Source organism: Suricata suricatta, chromosome 5 (assembly GCF_006229205.1).
Source record: "Suricata suricatta isolate VVHF042 chromosome 5, meerkat_22Aug2017_6uvM2_HiC, whole genome shotgun sequence".
Taxonomy (NCBI): Eukaryota; Metazoa; Chordata; class Mammalia; order Carnivora; family Herpestidae; genus Suricata; species Suricata suricatta.
In genome coordinates, this window is record NC_043704.1 from 30738326 (window position 1) to 30766278 (window position 27953).

General features: G+C 35.8%; 1 long non-coding RNA gene across 1 annotated transcript in view; it reads right to left on the reverse strand.

The window, feature by feature from the left end:
• Window positions 1–22801: 22801 nt before the first annotated feature.
• The window catches only part of LOC115292606, a 104259-nt gene continuing 99107 nt past the window's right edge, over window positions 22802–27953 (reverse strand). The window contains exon 6 of the long non-coding RNA XR_003909056.1: window positions 22802–23025. This is a non-coding gene — a long non-coding RNA (uncharacterized LOC115292606). The remainder of the gene's footprint in view (window positions 23026–27953) is intronic.

The following is a 27953-nucleotide window of genomic DNA, read 5'->3' on the forward strand; positions in this document are numbered from 1 at the left end:
CTAACACTGCATACATATTCTATTACATTGCTGTCCAAAATAAAAGAAAATAAAAGCATACTTCCTTAAAGCAGTGCCCCCACACTGGCAAAACTGATGGCATTAATTTAAAACTTTTTGTCCTTTTAAAATTCTGTCACTTTTAATCAGTGTCACACAAATTTATCTTTCTTTACTTTTTGCCATGTTTTCAGGTAAGGAAAATTACTTGTTTGTATATTTATTTTAAATACACTTGATGAAAAGGGAAGTAAAAACCCCAGGCAAAATTTTGTTATAGTATTTTAATAAATTGTAGCATTTGCACTACAAATGTGAAGTCTCTCCACTCTCACATAAAAAGGAAAAAAGTTCCCACACCCCCAGAAAGAAAAGTTTCCACATAGGACATTTTTCCAATAAAATTTGTATAGAATAAGCACAGGAGTTAATTGGTAAAACCATAACTAATTCTTGAAATCATAGACCACCCAGCCACAAAACTCTTTGGGGGTTTTTGTTTTTGTTTTTGCCAGTAATTTTAGCATAATGAGTACCAAAATGTATTTAAGACAAAGGAAGACATGTCCCAAAAAGCTTTGGAACACAGTGGGTTCTCAAGAAAATAGAAATGCTATGATATAGTCAGTTATTTAATTTTGATATTATGTATCAAATTTTCATAAATTCAAAATTTAGATGTAAATATATTTTTATGAAAGCACAAAGTTTTAAATCCCTGGAAAATTTCCCTCTGAAAAAAGGAGAAATAGTCCAAAGCATGCAAAGTAAGAACAGTATGTGGTACTGAATCATCCTTCTGATCTTTAAAAGTATAGACATATCATTTACTTCTGATGATTTAATTATATTTTCCTTTCTGAAACATTATTGTCTGAATATCATCTTTTTCCTTGTTCTTTAAAAGCTTTTTAGTTAAGATTTGTGGATCCATTTGGTAATGAAATTTGGGTTAATAAAACTAGTCCTTTTTTTTTTTTTTTACAAAAGAAAGTACTTAAAATTATTCTAAAAATAAAAATTGAACTAGTAACTAAAGCCTGAATAATTCCTTTACAATAAATCCTTGGATAAGTTAAATGAATGCTAATGTAGATTTATAGTAAATAATGATGGAAGTATTATTTTATGTAAATGGTTTAGAGAAACATGATTTGTAATTTAACAGTTATCATCCCCTGTTTGCAACTTTTAAGAGGAAATATCTACCCTTTTGTGGCCTTGCTTAACTTTGAGCACAGGGTAGACAAATGGCCTTGAAAGAGTAAGTAACAGGTTAATGAAAAGCTAGAGTTGCAATGAACCTTCCTCTTCCCACCTCCCAAAAACTCTGGGTTTTCATTTTCTTATCTCTAAAAGCATGTGATAGTGGCCTAAGTTGGGGGAAAAAGGACCATCCCTTTGATCTTTAGTTTAGTGACAAGATACAGTCATAAACCTATGTGACAGAATCAGAGGCTTCCTATTAGTTTTCTGGTTGAATGACTCAGCTTAGGGGAAGAAAGGATTTAACAACAGAGTTAGTTGTTTGCAATGGCTTTAAAACCCACTAATACTCCCGTATATTTTTTCAATAAAATAATTCTTGATTGTGTCATGTAGATAATCCAAGGGTTGGTGTTTCTCTTTAAATGTATAGTCTGCTTTATTCATAAAGAAAGTATTCCTCTTGCTTGCCAGAGAAATTTCATCGCATACTATATTACTTATAAAGAATCCATCAAGAAGTAATATGCAGCAAGAACTAAAGATTCAGAGACCAATGGCCCTAATATTGTCCTGGTCAGAGATTCTGCTGAGAGTCTTATGTCAGCCATATTCCTTCTCCTTCAAAAAAACAAGAATGCTAAAAATATGCTTACAATTTCAGGGCCTTCATAAATTCCAAGAAGTCTAAGAGGTGACTTGAAATTTCCATTTGTTCTTGGAATCATATTGGTAATTGATACTACTTGTATGAGAAAGATAAATTTTCATATCAATAGTTATTTTACAAAATCATAATATAAAGACTATAGCTTTTATTATATATATAGCTTTATAATACCAACACATATTTATAGAAGTCCAGTAAATTCCCACAAATGATTGTCTAGCAGAACATTCAAATTAATAGGCAAAAGAAAATATATAATTTGGAGTAGAAAATTTTAAATTCATTTGGCATGTAACTTTTTGCATTTATGTGGGTGGCCCTAAGAATCCACAGCTTGGTGTTTCCGGAGTGGGCATCACACAGGTTAGCCTAAAAGCACTCTAGTGATTTAATCTGAAAAAACTTTCTAAAAAATTTATTTCCATTTTAATTTCTAGCTCACTGAAGATATAACCAAAGAGTAACTGAAATGTAAGAAGTTTCAAAAACTTATAATTAATCATAAATTTTCCATGAAAAGTGTACTTCTTAAAGTATAAGCCTATTTGAGAAAAGCATATAAAATATGATTACTTTTTATGAAGATGAAGAGAAATCTTTAATTTATAATCCAAAATGTTAACCGTGCTTATTGCTGGATGAGGATAGGTCTCCCTGCTCTATGTTCTATAGTTTCTTCTTTTCCCTTTTGTAACACTCAATGAATTTTAACATCTGACCCATTTTTATTTTGCCCATTAGCTTATCAGCTCCATGAGGGCAGGAACAATGCCTATTAGTACCACTCTATTTAAAGCTTCCTGATAAATACTTGGTGCACTGTAAATATGGGTGAAATTGAGGCATAATAGTTTTAATTATTTTCTACATATCCTCGACTTCTATAATTGTAACATAGTTCTTATTTATTAAACACATTTGTAAGGTAGCTTATTTTTTTCAGTACTTACCTACCTAGGCATCATAGTACAATGAAAACCACAGGCTCTGAACCCATTGTAACTGGGGTCAAATTCCTACTACTTGTGTGATGTTGGGAAGACATTCTGACTTCTCAGTGCCTCCTTTACTTCCTAGCGAAATGGACGTCCTTTACATGGGCAGAACAAATGAGTTAATATACACGGAAAATTTAGAAAATTATTTTATGTCCAACAAATATGTATTATTACTGTGGTTTGGCACCACAGCATCAGGTAGAAATTAGTGTAAATATTTCTTAGACCTTAAAAGATAACCATCACACATTGAAAAAAATATAAAAATTACCGAAGTGGACATTTAAAAAAAACCAAGACATAGATTAAGGACACTAACCCTAAAGACCTCAATAACCTCTGTCACCATCATTTAACATAAGAGAAGAATAATATGTTCATAATAAGATTGAGTCAATAAAAACATGCTGAATTGTTCCTTGTGATCAGCTTTTGAAAGCATGAAAGGATAACAAGACAACATTTTTGGCAACATTACTAGTAATTGTTTTTATAAATTACTAATAAAAAAAGGTTTTAGTTTTCTGGGGAAAAATTGTAAAATGCCAAAAATTTCGAGTTGATGCCAGATAGATGACAGGTTTCTGTATAACACCAGTGTGTCAGGCAAAGGAGGACTATGTGTTCTTTAAAGTGAAACATTCTACATTTCCTCAAACACAACAGTTTCAAAAAGGGCATTTTCAACGATGGGCTTAACTATATTGGATTTATATCACCTTCTACAAAAATATTCCTTTAATCCCAACTAAATATCTGAAATGTTAAAATGTTAAGATTATTGTTCTTTGTATTAAATATTTCATGAAGAAGGCTAGAGGAATACAATGTTAATGATTCTAAAAATCAAATAGCCCTACTGAAAGGTTTGAATCATATTGCATATGGAAACACATGGGAGCATATTGCATAAGGGATCAATGGCACCTCATTTTATGGTGTAGCCACAGTTTCACATTCATTATGGTGACTTGGCAAACCAGAGTCTGCCACAGCAGCCATTAGGAAAAGGCAGGACATACTGCAGGAAATGTCATAAAGAAAAGTTCATTATAATAGAAAGTGGTAGGCAGAATTGATTATGAATGACACTATAGCTAAGACAATTCTTAGATTAGATTTTGATAAGTCACACAAGTCATGCAAAGGAGTTCTGATCTGAATTGGGAGAGGTAAGGAGTTAATATACTATTTAAGCAAGAAAGTCATATTTAGTAGTGAGGAGGTTTCTGGACTATTTCCTCAGGAAAACCAAGCTAATCAACATATTGTGTAACTACCATTAAAATTTGAAATGCCCATTAGCAGACTTAGTTGGGGGGAGGGGAGGAAGAAAAGGTAATAGTCTGCGTTATAGACAAGAAGGAGAGCTTCAAGTGGTGTGCTTGTGTATTTGTGTGTATGTGTGTGTCCCATACACAGATATGTATGTACAAGCAGCCAACAATGTTCAACTTAGTTATTAAATAAAATAATTAATATTTTATTATTTTTAATGTTTATTTCTAAGACAGAGAGAGGGAGAGGGAGAGAGGGAGGGAGAGAGAGAGAGAAAGAGAGAGAGAGAGAGAATGAACAGGGGAGGGGCAAAGAGAGAGGGAGACACAGAATCTGAAACAGGCTTTAGGCTCTGAGCTGTCAGCACAGAGCCTGACACAGGGCTTGTGCCAGAGTCCAGCTCCAGTAGGTCCAGGGCTCCCTGAAGGATGGACATTGTTGGCAAGTGAGAGTGAGAGAGCCTTGAGTTTCTTTCAGATCACCAGGCAGGCATCTCTGCTCTGACCTGAGAGCCAGCTTTATTTATGGGAAAAAAAAAATGTATGGGGCTAGCACAAAAGTGGCATTTGCCTTAGACAATGATTTCTGATGACATATTTCTTTGGTATGTAAAAATTTCCCAGAACATAGATTGGTAGAAGACTCATGCGTAATCTTTATCAGTAATGATTGATATAGGTGACTTAGATGCTTATCAAATGGGGAAAGAAGGTATCTTCAGGATTCAAATACAAGGCAATGTTTTTAGCATAGCAAAGGCAAAAGTTAGTTCTTTGTGAGCAGGGGTTAATAGCCTGTTTTCTTGAGGGGGAGAAAATCAATTTCTCAGGAAATGTAATGTTTGCTCTCATAAACATGAAAGAAGAAATTTCTACAATAAATTCCTTCACAAGGTGCAATTAGCATATTTTAGAGTAAGGAGACAAGTCACTCCAGATACCAGTTAACAAGGTACCTTGGGGGTGGGTGCTTAAGCAAAAATAATTGAGTGAAGGGTAGACATCAGTTGCCATCTGACAGTGGGAGACCTTGCAAACCCATCTTACCTCACAAGGAGTTTTCTCAACTTTAGTGAGTTCAGAACTGGCTTCCAACAGGCTTGAACTGTGAGATCATGACCTGAGCTGAAGTTGGATGCCCAACTGACTGAGCCATTCGGGTGCCCCTATTATTTTTTAGTTTTATTTTGTGAGAGAGGTAGAGAACAAATGGGGGAGAGGCAGACTGATAGGAAAAGGGAAATCCCAAGCAGGCTCTGCAATGTCAGAGCAGAGCCCCATGTGGGGCTTGAACTCACAAATTGTGATATCATGACCTGAATCCAAGTCAAGAGTAGAATGCTTAGGGGCACCTGGGTGGCTCAGTTGGTTAAACATCCAACTTTGGCTCAGGTCATGATCTCGCAGTTCATGAGTTCTAGCCCCACGTCTGGCTCTTGCCTGACAGCTCAGAGCCTGGAGCCTGCTTCAGATTCTGTGTCTCCCTCCCTCTCTGCCCCTCCCCTGCTTATGCTCTATCTGTCTATGTCTCTCAAAGATAAATAAATGTTTATATATATATGTGGGTATATATACATATATACACACACACACATATATATATATATATATATATATATATATATATATATATATATATAATAAGAGTAGGATGCTTAACCAATAGAACCACCTAGGAACCTACATTAAATAAATATTAAAATAAATCTAGGTCATTATTTGTCAATGAATGAACTATTTTACTGCTCATAATTATCTTTCCCATTCTTTCTTTAGGAACTTCACATGCTTTCTATACAACCTTGAAACTTGATTTTTCTCAGTTTTAAGTTAATAAGATATTCCAATGAGGTATCTCCTTCCAATCAATTAGTTATACAGTAATACATAATTTAAATGTTTGTGTTTCTTCCTAAAAGAGAATTAACATTGGTTGCAATTTCATCCCCCTGCTAGCTCTTGTGTAGCTTTGAACTGTTAGCCTCTGGTATCTTACTGACAAATTTAATCAAGTCATAAAAGTATGTAATGACATATTCATTCTTTCATTTATTCATTCACTTTTAGATTCACTTAATGAATACTTTTTGATATCTTACTGTGTAATTGGCACTGTTATCCAAGTTAATCATGATTCTTGCTTTCATGGAACACTTACCAGAGAAAACAGTTAAACCTTTTCAGTACAATGCACTAAGCACAAGTAATTAAAATATACCTCAGATTCTTCCAACCTGCCTGTGCACGCTAAACGTCCCTCCTCCCATTCCCCAGACAATGAAAATATAAGAAATTATAATACAACTACCATAATCTCTAAAATGATGTAAATCTTTATTGTAGCATTCCTTAAAGTAACCTATATGGGGGACTATAGAGATATCACAGAGAAAAAGCTTCCCAGTAGTTCTATGTAGACATGACTTTTTTTCAAATTATCCTACTTGTAGCAGGTGTTAACATTATCTCCCCTTCTTTGTGCATTAAGTCTCCTCGTGTGTGTGTGTGTGTGTCTATATGTGTAGTCAGTCATCTACTTCATCTTCTTCCAATGTCTGTACTTCCTTTCTTCTTTTTCCTTACTCTTTTTACCTTCCTTGGGAAGTGTGGTTCATCTTCCATTTTACTTCCTATCTTTTGAGAATTAACCTCAGTGCCATAAGAATACATTATGTAGTATCTAGCATTTACTTGGAAATGGAGGAGAACAAGAGCATATGTAAAAGTTATCCAGAACATTGTCTATGTACCGAAAGCATGCTCTAAGAATAATAGGAAAAGAGACCATGACTTCATATGGACATAGAGTGAATAAATAGATGCACAATCATGGAGGGCCTATTGACCCATATTAAGAAGTTTGTCAGGGGTGCCCAGGTGACTCAGTTGGTTGAGCGTCCAACTCTTGATTTTGGCTCAGGGTATGATCCCAAGGTCCTGGGATTAAACCCAGTGGTGGGTGTGGCACTGAGCCTGGCTAGGATTTTCTCTCTCTCTTTCCCTCTGCCCCTCCCTCCACTTGCACTCCCTCTCTCTTTCTCAAAAAAAAGTCTGTCCTTACATTTTTGTGCGTTCATATTTATTTAAGTTTTTTAATCAATGCCTCTCTTTTCCTTTAGATTGAAAAAAGCTATGCTACACAGCCCATGACCAGTTTGTTCACTATTGTATCCCTGGTACCTAATTGGTACCTGGAATATAGAATTGCTCGATAAATGTTAGCATGACAAATGTATAATTCATTGTTTACCAAACTAATATACATTATATATATGCAATATATGTTATATGTTATATATACATCATGTAATGTATGTAATATATATGTTATATGACAAATGTATTAATAGTGGATTTAAGCTCTAGAAATAGTTGTGAAGAAGACGACAGATTTATCCAGTGTTGAGGCTTCCCAGTAGATGTGAGAGTGGGATAAAGGAGTTTAGTCCATTGTGAGAAAAACAGATGAAATAATTGCTGAGTTGATTTACATTATAAAGAGGTCAAGAAGGCACCTTTGTGGTTCAGTTGGTGAAGCATCTGGCTCTTGATTTCAGCTCAGGTCATGATCTCATGATTCACAGGATTGAGCCTATGTTGGGTCTGTGCTGACAGTGTAGAGTCTGCTTTGGATTCTCTCTCTCCCTCTCCTTCTCTGCCCCCCCCCCCACACTAAATAAACTTAATAAAAAAAGAGACAAAAAATAGGTGGAGGGTGAAAGGGAAAAATACATGGGCAAAGCACTTGAAGATACTGAGTTTTGAGAAGAGGGCGATTGAAAAGAGAGAGGTGATAGAGTCAGAGGGAAAAGCATCTTTGATGAGAGGTGGATGGATGGATGTAAGATGATTCAAATGTGAAGCAGCTTGGATCATGTGGATAAAATCCAGGGTCTGGATATATGAATGGATGGCTAAAATGAAGTGCATGTGTTTGGAGATCACAAGATCAATGAACACAGAGAACACAATGACTTCAGGGCGCCAGCAGGATCTGCAGTGAAGGAGGTTGCGAATATTGTAACAGAGGTGCTTTCCTGAAAACAATGAGGTAACCAGCATCCAAACTTGAAGAGTATGGATTCCAGTGATAGAAGAAAATGATTGAGAAACTCAGAAAAAGTAGCTGAGATTTTAGGAAAATTCATTAAGCCTTGTCCCAGAAGACATGATAAAAATGTTGGGAGGGAATGAAAGAGTAACAATCAAGAGATGAGGAATAGAGATGGAGGATGAGAAAAGAGAACAGGTGATTTGGGCACTGACCAAAAATAATAGGGTTGAGGAACATGGAGTTTTCTGGCCACTGCCACTGAATGACCAGGGGAGAAAGGGAAGCATGGCTTTAGGTCTCACAGAATGTCAATTAGCCCCGACATAGTTATTCCCAAGAAAATTCCTAACATTAGTATCTGAAGACACTGGTCTCTCTGGAAGGAGTCAAATATGGGTGGATTTGGTGAACTCTAGACTTGAGACCCTAGTACAAAACTTCCAAAGTGCTGGTCACAGGCCTGCTGTATATATGCTGAGGCTAGGGACAGAGGTGTTGTACCTCCACGACACACTGTTGACATCACTGACAGAGCACAAGCCAACTCAGCTCCTAGAGAAGCATATTTTGGGGCATCTGGGTGGCTCAGTCATTAAGCATCTGACTTTGGCTCGGTCATGATTTCACATTTTGTGAGTTCGAGTCCCACATCAGGTGAACTTGAACACTGCTCCAAATGAGCTGGAGCCCTGCTTCTGGTGAAAAAACAAGAGCCCCAGCTGAGCCTCTCTCTCACTCGCTCTCTCTGTCTCTCTCTCTCTCTCTTCCCCTTTCTCTCTCTCTCTATGCCCCTCACTCACTTGACCTCAGAAAGAAAGAAAGAAAGAAAGAAAGAAAGAAAGAAAGAAAGAAAGAAAGAAAGAAAGAAAGAAAAGCATATTTTCTGTTTCCCATAAGTACTTGCTTATGCTAACACGTGAGGCAGTGGTTGGGCACAGTGAACTTTACCACATTGTTAGAACTTCTGAGCTAATCAGTTTACTAGTTTTCAGTTATAAATACATCTATCAGGTAGATTTGACATCTGAGTGAGCTTGACAAAGCCCTTCTCTTGTAGTCAAGGTGTTTGAGAATCCATGTTCCAAAAGGAAGCAGGATAGACCAAGCCTCCACATTTTGAGAAAAGCACATGGAACATTCTGGTATCTATCATTGGAGTCTTTTTTAGGAGTATTTTTATATACATTCTCTCAGAGAAAGGAAGATTATGGAGGGCTCTCAACTTGCCTACACTTTCCATATGCTAATTCAATTTATCTGGATATAAAATTTTCTACAATATTTATCGGAAGAGAAAGGTTTACTGCCTGTGTAACAGCGTGCAGTAGCTCACCCTATGCCTTGCTCACATCGATCATGCATGCTTCTTCCTTACTATGCTTGCACACCGCTGAATGTTACCATGATGAATTAAATGGGCGTTTTTCTTTATTCCAAATTAGTGCCAGAGATCAAAAAGCTGCTGAAAGTCCTTTCCACAAGGATGCCTCCCAGAAAAGGATGAGTTATAGTTATTCTCGCCAAGAGATGCCTTCTGTTGTACTCTATCACTTCCTACGATCCAATAGCTTGAAATTGTGCCAAGCTAATTAGCTAGTTCAGTGACTGGTACATTAAGAGCCCAAATAAGCCAAAAGAGTTCATCCTCTTAGTACTCAAGTGAAGCTTTATTACTTTTCTCGCCAATCAGAAAGGGCATAAAGTCTCTCAACAACTAAACCCAGCATATTATCTTCATGTAGACACTTCGTAGTGTTTTTTAAAGAACGGTTGCCGTTTGTTTAATTCAGGAACATCGTTAAGTGAGGTATTACTACCCTGGGAGGAAAAAAATATATATTCGTTAGCTATTTAATTTTTATACTTGCTTTTATCAACTCAGTAAGCATAACTGAGCTTCTAACCCAGTCAAGGCTGGCAGTGGTATGTGTGGCATTTATGAGGCAGAGAATTTATGATTTTCTCCTTTCTATTATGAACATTGCCAGGGATCGTCTTACACAATTACTATGAGGATTCTTTAGTTTTATCTTGCATTTTTGGGTGTTTGTTTATTTTTGAGAGAGAAAGAGACAGAGGGAGTGAGGGAAAACAAGTCAGAAGGGCCAGAGAGAGAGGGAGACACAGAATCCAAAGCAGGCTCCAGGCTCTGAGCAGTCAGCACAGAGCCTGACGTGGGGCTCAAACCCATGAACCATGAGATCATGATGCTTAAATGACTGAGCCACCCAGGACCCCCTATCTTGCTTTTGTAATACCTATTTTTAAAATGTTGGTGAGTTGAATACATGTCAAGATTCAAGTCTCTGAATTTTTGTTCTGGCCCAAGTTATAAATTCTTAAATGAGAGGTTATCCATCTAGTATTGTAGCATCAGCGGTGAGATAGTAGTTAGAGAAGGTAAGTGATGCTTAAAGAACCAGAGCTATTATTTTATGCTTGTCTGACAGCTCTGTCAGGTAAAAATTAAAGATTTTTGTTTGTTTGCTTGTTTTGTTTTAGTAGGCCATGTTCAAATTAATTATTATTTACTTTTAAAATTCTCAGGCTCATTTCTTTTTAATTTGAAAACAAACTATTGTGAACTTCCTTTTGAAAGAGGAAGTTTTACTGTTAATATCTGCTGATAAAGAAGATGCATAATGATATAAGGCTACAATAAATATTTTATTATATTTATGCTTCACAGTTAGGTTTTATATTATTTTAAGTTTGTAGTGTTTTCTATTTCCATTGCTAATTGTCCTGAATAAGTACTAATGGCAGACAGTTGTGTTCTATTTACTATGTACCAAGTACTATCCCCACATCTTTAGATGTTTTAAGTCATTTAGTTCTCAATATTTCCAGGGTAGTTAGTATTCATTTCCTCATTTTACATCCAAGGGAATGCATACTGAGACAAGTTTATATAACTTGGCTAAGTCACATGGCAAGGAAGCAGGATTTGAATTCACATAGTCTGGCTTCAATTCATGTACCAAATCAGTATGCAATACAGCCTCTGTTACATGAAATGTAGATATTGATACAGTAGTTTACATCTGGTTTGTAAAGCAGATCCTTTTTTAAAATTTAAATCCGTGGGCACCAGGTGGCTCAGTTGATTAAGTGCTGGACTTTAGCTCAGGTCAGGATCTCACAGTTTGCAGGTTTGAGCTCTGTGTTGGGCTCTGTGCAGAGTCTAGAGGCTGCTCCAGCTTCTGTGTCTCCCTCTCTCTCCGACCCCCCCCCCCACACTCTGTCTCTCTCTCTCTCAAAAATAAATAAACATTAAATAAATTACATTTAAATCCACGTTAGTTAATGTATTGTGTAATAATGGTTTCAGGAGCAGAATTTAGTGATTCATCACTTATAAACAACACCCATTGCTCATCTCAATCAGTGCCCTCCTTAATGCCCATCACCTATTTAGTCCATCCCTCACCCACTTCCCTTCCAGCAGCCCTCAATTTGTTCTCTGTATTTAAGAGTTTCTTATGGTTTGCTTCCTTTTCTGTTTTTATGTTATTTTTCTTTCTCTTCCCCTATGTTCATCTGTTTTGTTTCTTAAATTCCACATATAAGTGAAATTATATGATACGTCTCTTTCTCTGCCTGACTTACTTTGCTTAGCATTACAATGCTGCTAAGCACTCTACACACTCTACACACTCTAGTTCTTTTGCGTTAACTTTATGCTTCTGCATAATCACAGGTTTCTACCACATAGGTGGTCCATTGTCTAGAGTTTACATACATGGAAACTGAACTTACATGGAACTGAAGTTACATAATTCACTAATAAATTAATTGGAGTTATTTATTTTCTCCACCCTTACAATGTTTTATCAAATTGCTTTCCTTGGTTTCTCACATCTTTAATTCTGATCTAATGCTTTTAATTTTGCTCTGTGGCCCAGATATTCATGATTTGTGTAGAAAAATATTAACCAGTATAGCTTTCCTAATATTGTAATGGAGATTTTTTCTAGACATCCTGTATTATATAGAGTTTTAACCAGTTATCAACGAAGAGGCAATATTTGTTTGTTCCTGCCTCTCCTTTTGTTCATCCCAGTTACTCCCAGACATTTTCTGTCAAACTAAACACAATTTTAAATGGATCTCTATCTTTAATGAACCACTAGAAATCATTAACACCTGCCCTTAACTGGGTCAGTGCACCCAGCTACTTTCTTGGAGGTCTTAGATAAAGTGAAGCTTTATATCCTGTTTGTCTTGGTTGAACTTGTTGCCCTACATCTCTGCTATGATATGAAGTGACAGAATAAAGTGACTTCTTGTTTGTGCATCTCAAGGCTAAAATCAGAGCTATGATAGGGATCATTCAATCAAAGTCAACACTGCCTGTTGCAATTTACACCTATTGATATGTTAACAGCTAATTCAAGAGTTTTGCCTGTCAATTTCCACTTTAGACCACAATTTCAATCCTCACAAGGGAGAAAGCAATTCTTAATTGCCTTTATTCTGGTTTATATTCTTCCACAGGGCCTCGGCTCATTTTATATTTAGATGTGTTAAATAATTTTTCCTGTTTGCTTCTAGATATCTTGTTCTGCATTTTCTTTGATAAAGTAAATGTGGCTGCAAAAAGTGGATTGAAAGTATGGATAGTAAAAGCAAGTACCAATTATATGTAAAGTTTTGCTAATTTGTAGGACAATGGCACTAGATTAGGATCTTGAGGTAAGGTATCTACCTATAATATGCTAATTCCAAGAATGTAAATGAAAATATATTATTAAAATTTTTCATTTAACAATTTTTATGTAAATTCTGAGTTATAGCTAGAATGTCATGGGAGCTATAAAGGGTTACATATTCACCAGGCAGAATATACTGTAAATCTGCATTTACCCATATAAATGTCATTGGCATATCCTCTTGGTAACACTGTCATACCCAGACCAACCAAATATGTTCAAATGTGTAAGAAAGCAATAGAAACATACTGTAAGGACGCAGGTCTGAATTCGGCTTCTCAGAATCATTAGACAATAGAAGGGCACACATTGCCCAAGGCAGGAGGGACCACCCTTGTAACGCCCAATCAGGAAAGGCCAGCTAACATCTTTAACATTTCTAAGGGCGGGCCTAAAGATGAAGCTATAGATAATCACCTATTGCTAGTCACGCCGTCCTTACATACGTGAGGGTCCTGGGCCCACTCTGTGATTGGTCAATACTCTAAATGTTGTGATTGGCTCCCACTAAAAGTATTGATGTATAGTTAAAGTTACTGCCAGTATTGATAGGGGACAGGAATTGGATTGCTGTGCCTGTGTCACAATTTCCTGTAATGCCCCCTTCCCAAAACTCATAAAAGCCCTACCCTGCCATGTTCGGGGCTCTCAGCATGAATCCACTGCGCGGTAAAGTCTGTGAGCCTGAGCTTAGGCTCAACTCATAATAAAGCCCTTTGCTTTTGTATGCGTGACTCCGTCTCTCTGGTAGTCTCTGGTTTTTGGGAGTGATATTGGAAACTTGGGTATAACAATACTAAAGTGCTATTAATATGATCCTTTTATCTAAAAGATACCAGTTCTTAAAAACTGTTCTTTCTTTAGATATACCTTTTCTAATTATCATTCATTTAATTAAAATTTATTGGATATTCATATGTGAGCTATTTGTCCAGGGAGGCAGTTAAGTGATGAGTGAGACAGGGTTTCTCTTAAAAAGAAACCTACATTATAGTGGAGAACAAAATGGGAAATTGTTGTATTACATAAAACTTTATGAAATTACTGGTATTCAAAAAAAGTAATGGGATTTTATATATATCCATATGATATTACAATCCAGAATGAAATAATCATCACAATGGAAATACAAACCACCTTCAAAGTGCAAAGAATAACTAGCAGTGAAGCGAATGGACTGAGAAAGGCTCACAGAAGAGGTAGAATTTGTACATTATCTTCAAAAATGTGGAAGAATTGGATATAGAATGCTTATTAGCAGCTCTGCCATTTTATTCTTTTGTTGGATTATCTCCACCCGTACAGGTCAGCCTATGGGTTGGCATCTTGACATAAAATCAGTTATGTGAACATGCCAATGAGAATGGAGGCAGGGTGCCCTGAGGCACTACTGGGCTATGACTGAAAATGAAAATAAACATTGGCCATTGACACAGAGTCTTATTGACAGGTTTCCTGGCAAAGTGCTAATTACTCGCCATGGCGCTCTTCAGATAGATGATAAGAAACAGAATGAGGATGGTGAGGCTCCTGTGCTAGTAAATGTTTCATAGCTGGCTCTCTTGACGTCGAGAGAGTCTGATTTGTACTTTTTGCCAACTTCAAGCTACCAGGCAGACGACACAAGAGGTAGAGCTGGGAAAAGATTGCACATTTAGCTCTTGCAAACCGAGCCAATGTGAGGTGGTGGTGGTGGATGTTTTTCCCTGAAAGGAAATGACCCTGGTTGAGAGTTCAAGGGCACTTACATCATGAAATCTGTCCTATAAATCCTGTCAGATTGATGATGTTTCAAAGATCTATCAGGAGTACTTGTGTGGAGACCACTCCGGACTTATTCTTAGCCATCTCAGTATGCTACAGATTTTATACATCTTCCCCAGGAACCCTGCCCCCGCAAAAAAAACCCACTATGCTTTCTTTGATTACCAGTGTTTGCATTTTTAAAAGAAATTGATTGCATTTTGTACTTGTGATAAAAATAGTTTGTTCTAGATTTTCATAATTGTTTTGATGTCTACTGTTTGTTCCATTTTTGCAAGTAATTATTAACTTTCCAAAAAGTGTAAGTCTTTATCTTTTTAGTGAAAATTGAAGAAATAAGTTCCCCAGGGACCTCTTTCTGAGTTCTTACTAGGCACAGAAGACATCTACAGAAATTAAAATTCAAATACAATTGTAATTTAAATTCACTAAGCATTTATTTTCTAGACCGTCAGTTTGAGCCACATGAAAAGAAGTATAAAGACTTTTAACAGTTGCTATTATCAGATGTCTGCTTAATCTCAGATACTGTATTTAGATCTTTTCAAACCTCTTAGCAGCAGCTACATGGTGCTTCTTTTATCTTGCTGCTTATCAGATCTGCTGTTTATCCAGGTCTTGTTGAATAAACAAAATTTGCATGACAAGATGTCTCCTTCTGAGAAAAGTTCTTTATACTCCAGTTATCTTTTTCTAGGGGGTGAGTTTCTGAGAAGGGATGTCTCATCAACTCATATCAGACCTCTCCAGGACCTCCTCATACCAAGACCCTTTTTCTTTCTTCTTGGACTTTCCGATATCCAGGACCTTTGATAGGACCTTTTGGGTCCTATCAAAGCAGATGTGTGTGTCTGTACCAAGATCTTACACTGATATTAAATCCCCTCCTAACCCTTGCCTTTGTTTTAGATCAGTGCCCAGACTAAGGCTGTGTAATCTGAATAATGTAATTTTTTTTTTTAGTCCCATCTGCTCCGTCTGCAAATGTTTAAATATCCTTCCAGGTTTCCTTTAAAAAATGCATACCCATTAACACAATGCACATCATTTTATAGCCCTGAACCATTAATGCCTTTTAAAGTCAAGACTTTGCAAGGTGGTATGGGTCACTTACTAATGCCAGTGCTCAGTTTCTGTAGCTTTGTAGCTAACACCCACCTTCCTCCCTCTGTTTCTACTTTGTTTCATATTTAATTCTGTAATTGAAGACTCTGCCATGTGTTTCTCTACACCAAAGCCTGTTGCGCAGGCCAACACTATTGGATATTGCTCCTATAAAAGGACAGAGCTTGGTAAATGTCACTTCTGGCCTTAGGTTCCTTTCAGGTTAATTGTATTTTGAGAAATTGAGAGAAGAAAAAATGAAAGAAACCTGGATCTTGTAGGGCATGGCTTGATCATAAACCTGGGCACTCTATTCTTTCAACAAAGAAACTACTGTGGGGAAAGGGATACAGCCATGCCCACACCCCACCTCAACATAACTATTCTCTTGTTCTCCAAGAACTTTTCTTTCTCTCCTATTGTTTTATTTTTTTAATGTTTATTTTTTGATGGGGGTTGGATTGCACAAGCAAGCATGCATGGGGGAGGAGCAGAGAGGGACAGGATTCCAAGCAGGCTCCAGTCTGTCAGCACATAGGCCCACATGGGGGCTCCATCCCACGGACTGGGAGATCCTGGCCTGAGCAGAAATCAAGAGTCAGAAGCCTCCCTGACTGAGCCACACAGGCACCCCTCCCCCTATTCTTTTTGTCATTGCCCTTTTATCCTTTATGAATTCTTTTCCTTTCCTCACCTTCTTTAATATTGTTTTCCTGGTTTGAACTTATAATTTCCACTCCATGTCTCAGTCTCATTGCTTTTCCATCTCATTTTATTTTATCTGAATGAAGGAGCTGTCTCTTCAGAGATTTGTTGTTTAACACACCTCCTTTTTACCTCCTCCTCCACTTTCACAACTTAACCACAGACTTGCTTTCTTCAGTCTAAATTGCATGCATATCTCCAGCTGAAAAGCTGTGGGAAAGAAAAATTTAAACTATGTACTTATCTTTTTTTCCCCTCCTAATCCAAGGAAAACTCTCTGAAGGCAGGCTGGGATCCAACAGTCTCAGTGAAATCGTTTGGACAATGTAAAGACACGTGGCATTCACTAACACCTGTCTCTCTCTAAATCCACATTGAAAACTGCCTCTTTCAGAGGGCATTCTTGTTTATTTTCTTGAATGAAGTGCTGCCTTTGGCAATGTGATGTAATGAAGCCTCACATCTATGTTTATAAGCTTCCATAACAACTTGTGAAGGGGGGGAAATTCCCCTACAGGAAGATTTTAAAAATAACATTCTTTTTTCTTAAAGGCCAATCTTAGCTCTACTGAGACAGTCTCCCAGTTTTAGACTGTGCCATATCCATCACATTATCTTTTCATAGTTATTTATTCATTCTATATATACCACTTGCTGGGCATTTACATTTGAAAGAATATTGAGCCATGATTACTCTATTATTATACACAGGAAATTTTTATACAGTATAATAAGGGTTGTGTTATAACTTGCTAAGGTAACCCACAAGAAAGATACTTAGAGACCAGGTGGCAAAGTATGTGATCTGATTGAATGAATGTTATATTTAGGTCTTCCATGGCAGTAAAGAGTGAAAAACGCCTGCTTTTTGCAAAAGGAATGCCATTGAAAGGGATAAACCAGATTAATATGCTGATGCTGGCAAAGTTCTTTAGGTTTGAGATATTTGTTGAATGGATGAATGCAACCTATTATTTTAATTGTTCCATTTAGTTTAAGAGCATAATCAAAAGTAATTTTGTCCTCTGCCTCATCCTGAGAATGCATCAAGCATTTCATTCTAGAATACATCGGTATGTTGGTGGCTTTTCAAAGCTGAGTATATAAAATGTTACAGTCAGATGTGTGTTTTGACTCTGGGTAAAAGGAGTCAAAAGCAATCTAATTTGATTATTAACATTGTGCTTTAGGTGATTGGAAGCCACTTGATCAGAAGAGAGGAATTAAGTTGATTTGACAGCCCTCCAATTTTGCTTTTACTGTTATTGATTCATTGAATCCAGGCTTTTCTATTCAAGGCTTGCTCTTGAAAAAGGCAATGATGGACACATGTAGTCTAATCACATTTCATTGTCCATTTTCTGTGGGTAATGATAAATTTCACTACTCAGATCAATTTTGGTCTAATTTCCTCTAATAGAATATAACCTAAAGAAGCCTGATAGATTAAAAGCAGTTTCTTTTACAAGATGTATTAAAAGGGGGAATGAACTAGAGGCATTTTGCTTTAGAATTTTGGTTTAGGTTTTATTTGAAGTGTACTATCAAAATAATCAGTGCTTGGGGTGTTGTGTGGGAGTCTAGGGGAAGAAAGATCATTTTCATGATTAATTAAGGGCATTGTTCAGAGAACTATATGTATTTGACAATTGAAGGGATCAGATATACTATTAAAATTATTTTCTTCATATCCCAGACAACAACAGGCTCAAAATCATATGGACCAGAGTAGGAAATGCAAATTATTATGGGTCAATTTCTATGTATGAAGCTGATTTATCATACAATGCCACCCCTACCCCCAACAAAAATTACACTAGTAAATGAATGGTATACTTTATCTAAAATATATGATTACATATAGCACTTTATGAAGATGGAAATTATAGTTAGCCTTTCAATATTTATATTTTTTCTTGTCTTTATCCTTTCAATTAATTGCTTGGCAAATTGCATAGTGAATTGTTTTAGAGGGTTAATATTATTCATGTTCCTAGAAGCCAATTAGAGATTGTGTTGAACTGGACTCAGATTGATGTATACAATCAAAATCTCTCTAACCTGTGTATCAAGACAATTGTTTAAGTATTAAAGAGTTAATGCTGTGAAATGAGTTTTGTTTAATGCACGTAATTACAGTGCCATGAAAACATAGGGGGAAGATCAACTGAGGGTCATATACAAGGAGAAACATTTATTCTAAGACATTATTTATTTTGTTGATGTGTTTGTGAAGAAAGAAGAGAATTAGAAGTTATTGAGTATGTGAACAGAAGTATGATGTGATGTGATAAGAGATACTGAATCAAAGTAAAAGTTTTGTATAAAAACACAACACTTACTAAAGAACAATTAGAATAATGAAGAGATGGATCTTTTCCAAGATCAGTTAGGTAGGAAAAGATCAAGAGAATGAATGAAGGTAGAGAAGTTGTTAGGAGAGGATGAGGAAAAGCAGCGTTCAAGAAAATCTTGCGTAGAGAAGATGAGTGAAGGTTAAGTTACCAGGATTCTATCATTTGAATTTTGAGCTTCAGAATGTTACTGGTACTAGAGGACAATTAGTTTATTTAATCCATTAGAGCTTTTCACCTGCTCTTGTACTCTTGGACCTTATCAAGTTTCTAAAGAGATAATCTCTTATATAGTTAACAGAGCACAGAGAAGCTTAGGGTCAACTCTTCTCAGCCCTTTCTACTTTTCAAATAATATATAATGGATTATTCTCAATGTTTGTGTTGAAAATTTTTACAGTGTATGTTCAGTAAAGTACACTGAAACTAACACAGACAGTCCTTACTTTTCAAGATAGTGCAAGGCTGTAAAAATGATCACACAAGCTGAAATTGTGCATAAATCTTATTATTCAGTGGGTAAAGTTATTATTGTTCCATGACCTTTAAAATGTTTGGTCAAAATGTTAAAAATTCTCATACAATCTATTATAAATAAGTAAGAAATTTTTTAAATGGTAAAACTAATATCAAGTTTGTACACTATAATTTAAAACGTCGGAAACATTGAGGGTTAAAGTATTCTATTTCTTTATAAAAATGTCATCAAGAGTAGTTTGAACACTACTTGTTTTCTTCCTGTTGTGTAAGCAACACCATGGAATGGGCATCTGTCCCATGCCTTTGTAAATTCTCATTCTCTTTCTGAGTTTGGATCAACTTCAACAATTTATTCTTTGTGCTTTTAATGTAATGAAATATCTGTGAGAGTCCTTTAGTGTGGAATATTTTGCCAGCATCACTTCCTCTGAGACATCTTCATCATTTTCTGCAAAGACACTTTCCTCATTTATGTCAGCAAGTTCGCCTTCACCAAGTACTTCTGGCTGCACCTATAGATCCTTTGCGAAAATTGCTGCTGTCCACATTCACACAGACAGATAGCTATTGCTTCTAGAATTCCATGTCAGGGTGCCTGAGTTGCTCATCTGACTCTCAGACTCTTGATTTCATTTCAGGTCATGACCTCAGAGTCATGTAATCGAGTCCCTTATCTAGCTCCACTCTGAGTGTGAAGCCTGCTTAAGACTCTCTCCCTCTCCCTCTAACCCTCCCCTACCTGATCTCCCCCTCTCTCTCTCTCTAAAATAAAAAATAAAATAAAATAGAATTCCATGTCTTTCCAATTTGAATTTTACTTCTAGTATCATCACTTTCTGATTTGTTATTTTACTTATTTTATTTGTTTTATTTTATTTTTAATCTTATTTTATTTCATTATTTTATTTTATTTTATGGCAGTTAAAACACCATGAAATCTATTATATTTTATAGTATAGAACATTATTGTCAAATATTGTAGAATTTCCTTCTTTTTAAAGATGAATAGTATTTCATGTTACATCATACCATATTTTCATTATCAATTTTTCTGTCAATGAACATTTAGGTTGTTTCCACCTGCTTGCTATAGTGAATAGTTCTCCAATGAATGTGGGAGTGCTAATATGTCTTTGAGATCTTGATTTCAATCCTTTTAGATAAGTACTAAGAGATGGAATTGCTAGATCATATCGTGGTTCTGTTTTGTTTGTTTGTTTGTTTGTTTGTTTGAGGAAACGTTATACTGTTTTCCATAGTAGTTGCACTATTGATTTCCTACAAATACATAAGGGTTCCAATTTCTCTACATTCTTCTCAGCATTTGTTGTCTTTTGTTTTCAATATAATTGTCACTTTGACAGATGATTTAGTTGACTAAAATCTTCAGTCAGTTGTCCATTTTTGTACAGTTGTACATGGGATAGTCACTGGGAGATAAGAGTCAACACAACTACAAGCTTCTTTTCTGTGTATGAGCTGAATAACAGATGCACAGAGACCAGTTTCAGACAGACCTTGAAGGAGGTGACATAAGTCATCATTGATGACACACATCTTTTGTTCATGTAGTGAGTTGTGGGTTGAAGAGGTAAGAACAAGGTTTATACTTTATGAATCTACTCATAGGTAATAGGTCATAGTAATTGAAATGTAAACCATGTTGTTGAGAGCCTGAAGTTATTTTGCTAAACTGTTATAACTCAGATCTGTGCATTTCAGAACTGTACAACAAGGACTTCCTGTCCATAGATTACCACTTGACATGTTAGGTACAGAATCCTAGGAAAACTCTTTTCATTTTCATGACAAAGAGGCACAAAAGTTTAGTTGACCACAGCTTGAGCTATTGTGAGGTTGACTAAAATACGGTAACTTATTTCTCTTTTGTTGGTGATGTCAATTAAGGTGTTGTATTACGAGCTTCAGGTTAGATCATTAATGTCTTCTATCAATCATGAAATTTTATAGGATAAAAGATCCTTTGAATTAATCTCATTTTATAATAGCTGAGTATCTCTTTCTTGAAGTGTTCTGAGTATTGCCCATGGTCATAAGCTAGTTAGATATACAACTGGAACACATCATTTGACTTCTCCAGGCAATTTTTCATAAGTTTGAAAGTCAGTTACTGGAGAAGTTTTTCAAATATACTTTCATGAATAAAGATAATATATACCCATGGAATGAAGTAAGTTATTAAATTGAATATTTTTGAAATGCTGTTTTTTTACAATCTTCTATAGATATAGAGATTTTTTTATAATATTAAGTCTAAAGAAACCTCAAATAATTAATTCATCTCATTTTTTTATTTTTTAAATTTATTTTGAGAGAGAGAGAGCGAGAGAGAGCGAGAGAGTGAGCAAGCATTCATGTAAGAAGGGGAGGGGCAGAGAGAGATAGAGTCCCAAGCAGGCTCTGTGCAGAGCCTGATATGGGACTAGATCCCACAAACCATGAGATAATGATGTGAGTCTAAATGAAGAGTTAGAGGCTTAGCCAAATGAGCTATAACAGGTGCCCCTAATCCACATCAATTTTCAAAAATATGTTTTTGAAAAATATGATTATATATACATGAAAAATTAGACATCTGGCATGAAATCAAGTCCTCTGAAAAACTTTAATGATGTGTTACTTATAAGCCATAAAAACTCCACCTAAGAAATTATTTGGTTGGATAACATCAAAAATCTAACTTAGACTAATCTAAATAATCTGATGATAGATGTTCAACCCAAGTCACAATTTCTACATAAGTGTTGTTACAGGCTGAATGTTTGGTCCTCTCCCTCCCAAATTCATATGTTGATGATGTTTGGAGGTGGCATCTTTGGGTGCAATTAGATTTAGCTAAGGCATGACCTCATGATGGAATTAGTGCCATTATATGAGGAGGAATACCAAATGATCTTGCTCTTGCCCACATACTCAGTGAGGAAAGGCCGTGTGAGGATACATTGAGAAGATAGCTGTCTACGAGTCAGGAATAGAGCCCTCACCAAGACCCTAATTTGTTGCCACCCTGATCTTACTTCCTGACCTCTAGAAATGAGAGAAATAAATACCTTTTATTTAAGCCTCCCAGTCTAGGGCATTTTGTTATGCTATCCCAAGCCAAAACACATATGAATATTCTATACTTTTATTTGGGTTGATTTTTTATGATATCCTTATATATTATGTGGACTATGTGAGAATCTCCTGTGATTCTTCAGTTTCCTTCCTGCCAGTCCAGGTCTACTTAAAGCAAATATCTTTTGGTTCTAAGAGAGAAAAACCCACCTGGCTAACCCAAATAACGGTTGAATAGGAGGATTGTTTTTTTAAGCATAATGGAGGTATGATGGAATCCAAGAAAAATCTGAGTCCAAGATTTTGGACTTGCAGGAACCTCTCTTTGGCAAGGTTTCTAGCATCTTTCCTACTCAGAATGAAGTAGATCAATTTTACTTGTAACATGGAGACTCTCAGAGACTAATTTATTGCAATGCAATCATTATGAGAAGGTATATAACACTGTCCATTCCTTTAGTTCCTCTCCTTGCTTGAGCCCTAAGGATAAGCCACCAATGGAGATCCATGTGCTTGTGTTCACTCTTGAATTCAGCCAGAAAAGCAGATGAGATGACTGGAGGTCTTAAAGATCTTTCTAGTTAACCAGTTGTGCTGGTCCCATGCATTTTTCTTCAGGGAAGCTGCCAAAAAGGAAAATTATATGTAAATAGGCATTTCTAGAAGAATCTTATGACTACAAGTTGTTTTGGGCCATCCTTTTATCCTGCCATAAATCTTTACAATAGTGATGGTTTTCTTTGCATCAAAAAGATGGTGGCCCCCTTACTTAGGTCATTTAATTAATCCTCTAACCCAGGGGCTTGAGAACTTGTTCTGCATAAAAAGTAGATAGTAAATAGTTTAAGCGTTGCATAACATGTAGTCTTTATAGTAACTGGTCAACTTTGTTCTTGTAGCAAAAAAGCAGCCCTAAACAATATGCAAATGAATGGATGTGACTATGTTCAAATGAAACTTAAGTTACTAAAAAAGGCAGTAGACTGGATTTGGCCTATAGATACAGTTTTCCTGCCCCTGATCTAACTAATTATCTCTGTGAATGTTCTACTCGTAGTTCTGTGATAAATCCTCTATCATTACTCAGATACGAAAGGTGGATATTCCAAATGCCTGAGTAATACAATAGCTAATTAACTTTAAATGAACCCTAACTGGTTTACTCTTACATTTGTTGCTAAAGAGATTCCAAAAGGGGGGAAAAAGTATGTACTTTAATCTGTGACAGAGTATAAACTCAAGAAAGAAGGGGATGTGAGCAGTATAAAATGATGCAGTAGTGTCAAGAAAGATGAGAAATAAAAATGGCCATTGGATTTGGCAATTAAAGGGTTATTTGTGACCTTCAAGAAGACAGTTTCAATGGAATTATTGAGGCAGAAACTAAAATGCAAAATGTTTAAGCTTGATAATGATAAGCTATAGATGATTTTTCTCTTATTAAACAAAGCTTAATTTAAAACGCATTCCACCCAAACAGCCTCTCTACTTAAATATATTTCAGAATACTTTTAAGCCAGTTTCAATAAATGTATTAATAAAATAGGCTTGTTTGCAGCATATTTCTGTGTGTTTGTGTGTGCAAACATTTATTGATTAAATTCCCTATGCCACACTTGAATTTAAAGCTGTGACCTGTGATCTCAAATTGACTTTGTGACAATAATGATTAGGATGGTGGGTGAGCAGCACACATTTACTGATAATCTCTCTGTAGTAAATTCAATGACTCTTTTTTCCCAAAGAGAGAATCCAGTTATTAAAAAAAAGTGGTTTTCATTGACATACTTTCTTAATCCACTTTATTTTCTAGTCACAAATATAAACCTATGTTGTTATACTTTTGCAATTCTACTCTTTTTACTTGGTTTCTAGTCTGCACAAAACAACATAGAATTTCTAATGCAAATATGAGAATTTATATTATATTATTCTTTATAATATATAATTAATAACAATATATATTAGTGATTGATAATATAATTAATAATTATAAAGAAGTAAATATTTGTCACATTTTATATTACTTATAATCCTTTTGTTTTGGGATTATTTGAATATTTGGTATTACTCAATTTGATTAGCTTGTCTGGAAGGTACACTCTTCCTATTTCTGCCACCCAAAATGCAAAAGTGAAAATGTCATTTGATTTTCACTTAGGAGGTGGGGTAAGTTATTTCTCTGCCTCTTCCTGCGCTCCCTAACCCCTTCCCCAGCTCTCTAATCTTCCATTTTAGTTCAATATTATAGAATGTCACATGGTTGATAGATTCTTATTTTCTGAGGCGTTTTTAAAGAAATTTAATGTAAATTCAATGTAAGCTTCAGTTATAAATAAATTTAATATAAACTTTGGTTTTCTATGGGAAAAGAAATGATAGGCTATAAAGATATATGATGCCAACTTTATTCTTATTTGGAAGCACTGTGGAATCTTCCCAAGGAAATAAATTACACCTGGATATTTGTTATTTGTATCCTTCTATTGTTCAATTATTTACTAAATATCTCCAATGTAATAAGAAACATGCAAGTAACTTGTGACTCAAAAATAAATAGATAACAGCGATTATTATCTAATGTGTAGCTCACACTTAAAGGGCAACAAATTAAAAATATAGATCAATCAACCAATCGTAAAAGTTTATTGTTAGAGGTATAAACACATACCTATGGGAGAATAGAGGAGGAAGCCATAATTTTCTCAGACAATTTTTAAAATTGTAATATCTATATTTTTCTATGTTATCCTGAAAGCAAATATGAGGTTTCTGGATCAAAAACAGACTATATCTCTACACCCCAGTCCCTCACCTGATGTAAAGAGATGATAACTTCTAGGTTTTGCTTGTGTGGACAAAAGAATTTATACCCAAGAGAAGACGCCAAAATTATGATTCTTGAAGTTTCTAGGGGAACTGCCCTTAGCTTATTTGAGACAGCACAAGAAACCTTCTTGCAAATGTTTTACACTTTAGAAATGTAACAAGCTGGAATTTGGAATGTAACTGGATGGCTCCTGGTTTCATTTTTGTTTGAAATGGAAGCACTTAGCCCTGGGGGGATAAGTATTTCTGAAGATCACTATCTAGGCAATCATTCCTCAACTTTCCAGGCATATCCTTTACCCTGAGCTTCAGTTTTCTTTGTCTAGAATACCCAAAACACAGAAAACATAAAAATACTTTCTTTATAGTTCTACACAATTGAGGAAATGTTCTCTTACAGAGATGATATTAGAATCTAGCCTGTTAGATCTCAAGTGTTCACTACCACAAAAGGAAAGCTACTCCTGGCAGAGGGAACAGAAGCACAGCAATTGGGACATAAGACAGAACATGACAGATTTCACATTCACTGTTTGACAGTCATTATTTCTGGGAAAGGAAAGGTGGAGAGCAATTGAGAGTTTAAGGAGATCTTACTAGCTTTATTTAGTGACATTACTCATATCAAAACAGCATTCATATATTCTTCACATTAAAAGATTCAAGTAAAAGAGGATAGCAGAATGTCATTCAGGAAACATGTCATTTTGTCATTTGTTAGCTGAAGATGCAGGAGAACAAAAAACCAATCACAGATCGTAAAAGTGTGTATGCTATATGTACTAATTTGGGCTTCATTCTTTAGGGACAGAGATCTAAAAGTCTTCAAGCAGGAGTGTATGCAAGTTTTAGAAACATTAATCCTCCATAACAGATTGAATGAATGAATGAAGGAATGATTAGGGAATTGGCAGAAAGGGGACAAGTTGGCATTTTAATGATTGACCAGAGGTAAGAACCTCTACCAGCAGGAATCCTCAATGTGGTTAGCATTTTTTTTGCAATAATGTATTTTAAATCGGGGTATGCACACTAGTTGTTTTAGCCCTAATGGTATTGCACACCAAATGGACGACAGTATAGCTGAAACATAACTTCTTTATGCACTGAGAAACCAAAAAAAAAAATTTGTTTGATTCACTTCAATGTGCTAGTCACTTTATTGTGGTGGTCTGGAACTGAACCTACAATATCTCTGAAGTGTGTCTGTATATTTGTGATAATAAACGTTTTATTAATTAGTAAAAAAAATCCTCATATTGAAAGGGAATTAATATCTGAAATGACTTAGTAACAAGCAGTCTAGTGGGAGGAGAGACTTGCCAATGAGAAGTATAGCCAGACCAGAACCATTACTTCCTTCTGGCAAACACTCTTCTGAGCATGTGGTGGTAGCAAAGCCTAAAAGGGAAGGCTATAAGCAGTCTTAGTGACAGGATTATGAGGCTGAAGAAAATAAGTGAGGAAAAAAACCATAGATACAGAGAACTCAAGAAAATGACCAAGGCTGCTTCTCTTTCTAAATCTCTTATTGTTCTTATATTCTACTTCTATAAGTAGACTCAGTTAAGAAAGAATGAAAAGATATTATTTATATCAGTAGTAATTTTTTCCTTAGTTAATACTTGACTCTACTGAAAACTACTTTTTTGGATTTGGTTAACAGACAGCCTTGGGTAATAATAAGCAAATGGAGACAAGTAAGAGCGGTTGAGGAACTGAGATTTCTCTTTAAGACTCTGGCTTGATGACAAAAGAATGTAGAAGGGGGATGTGATGAAATATTGAGGGGCAGCTTATTTTTTTTCAAAATGGGAGTACCTGATCATCTTTAAAGACTTAGGAGGGCTTATATTAGAGATCTGAGAGAGAAGAGGTAGATGACAGAGAGGAGGGTTGGGTCCATCCCTACCTAATCAGGTGTTGGCAATAGAAAAGGGGAGTGTAAGGTGGTTGAATAGATGCTCATGCATTTAGTTCACTTAGTCTGTTATTTATCAAATATCTTTCACTCTGTGTTTTCTTATATCAGACTTTCAGAATTATAGAAATGACAAAAGTAGTTTAGATTTTTGTTTTCAAATTGTTGAACAGTCTACTGGAAATTTAAGATTTACATTATTGCTATCATTGCATCTCCAGGTTTGGTTACTTTCTCTGTATTTCAGAATTGTCTGAAGCTTAACATGCCTGCCACGGGGCAGATAAACATAAGGAGAAGTGATTATGCTCGTTAGCTGAAAATTAAAATGGAGAAACAATGAGATACCATTTCTTACACATCAGTCCCAAGCTGATATGTATTTTAAGGTCGGCACTGTGTAAGGAAGGTGAAAGGCAATGGAATGGGAAGCCTGGAAGGACACATATCTGGGACCGTACAGCTGAGGTGCTGGGCATAGGAGCTGGGCATTGGTGTCCATTTTCATCGACACCACGCTTTTTCTCACCAACTTGAAATACTTTTCTCTGTCTAGAATTTTGTTATGCCTCACTCTTGGACACTTTGAAAAATACTGTTGATTAATATTTGATTATACTTGATCATACTTAGAAATCACTTCTGCCAGGCACCCACGTTTTATGTCTCCAAACAATGCCCAGGCTTTCACCTCTTTTAACGTGATGCGTTGTCCTCTTTTTGTCCCATATCTCTATCACTGCATTAATTACATTGTTCTGATTATTGGTTAATCTCTGTGTTTCCTCCAAGATGTCCAGA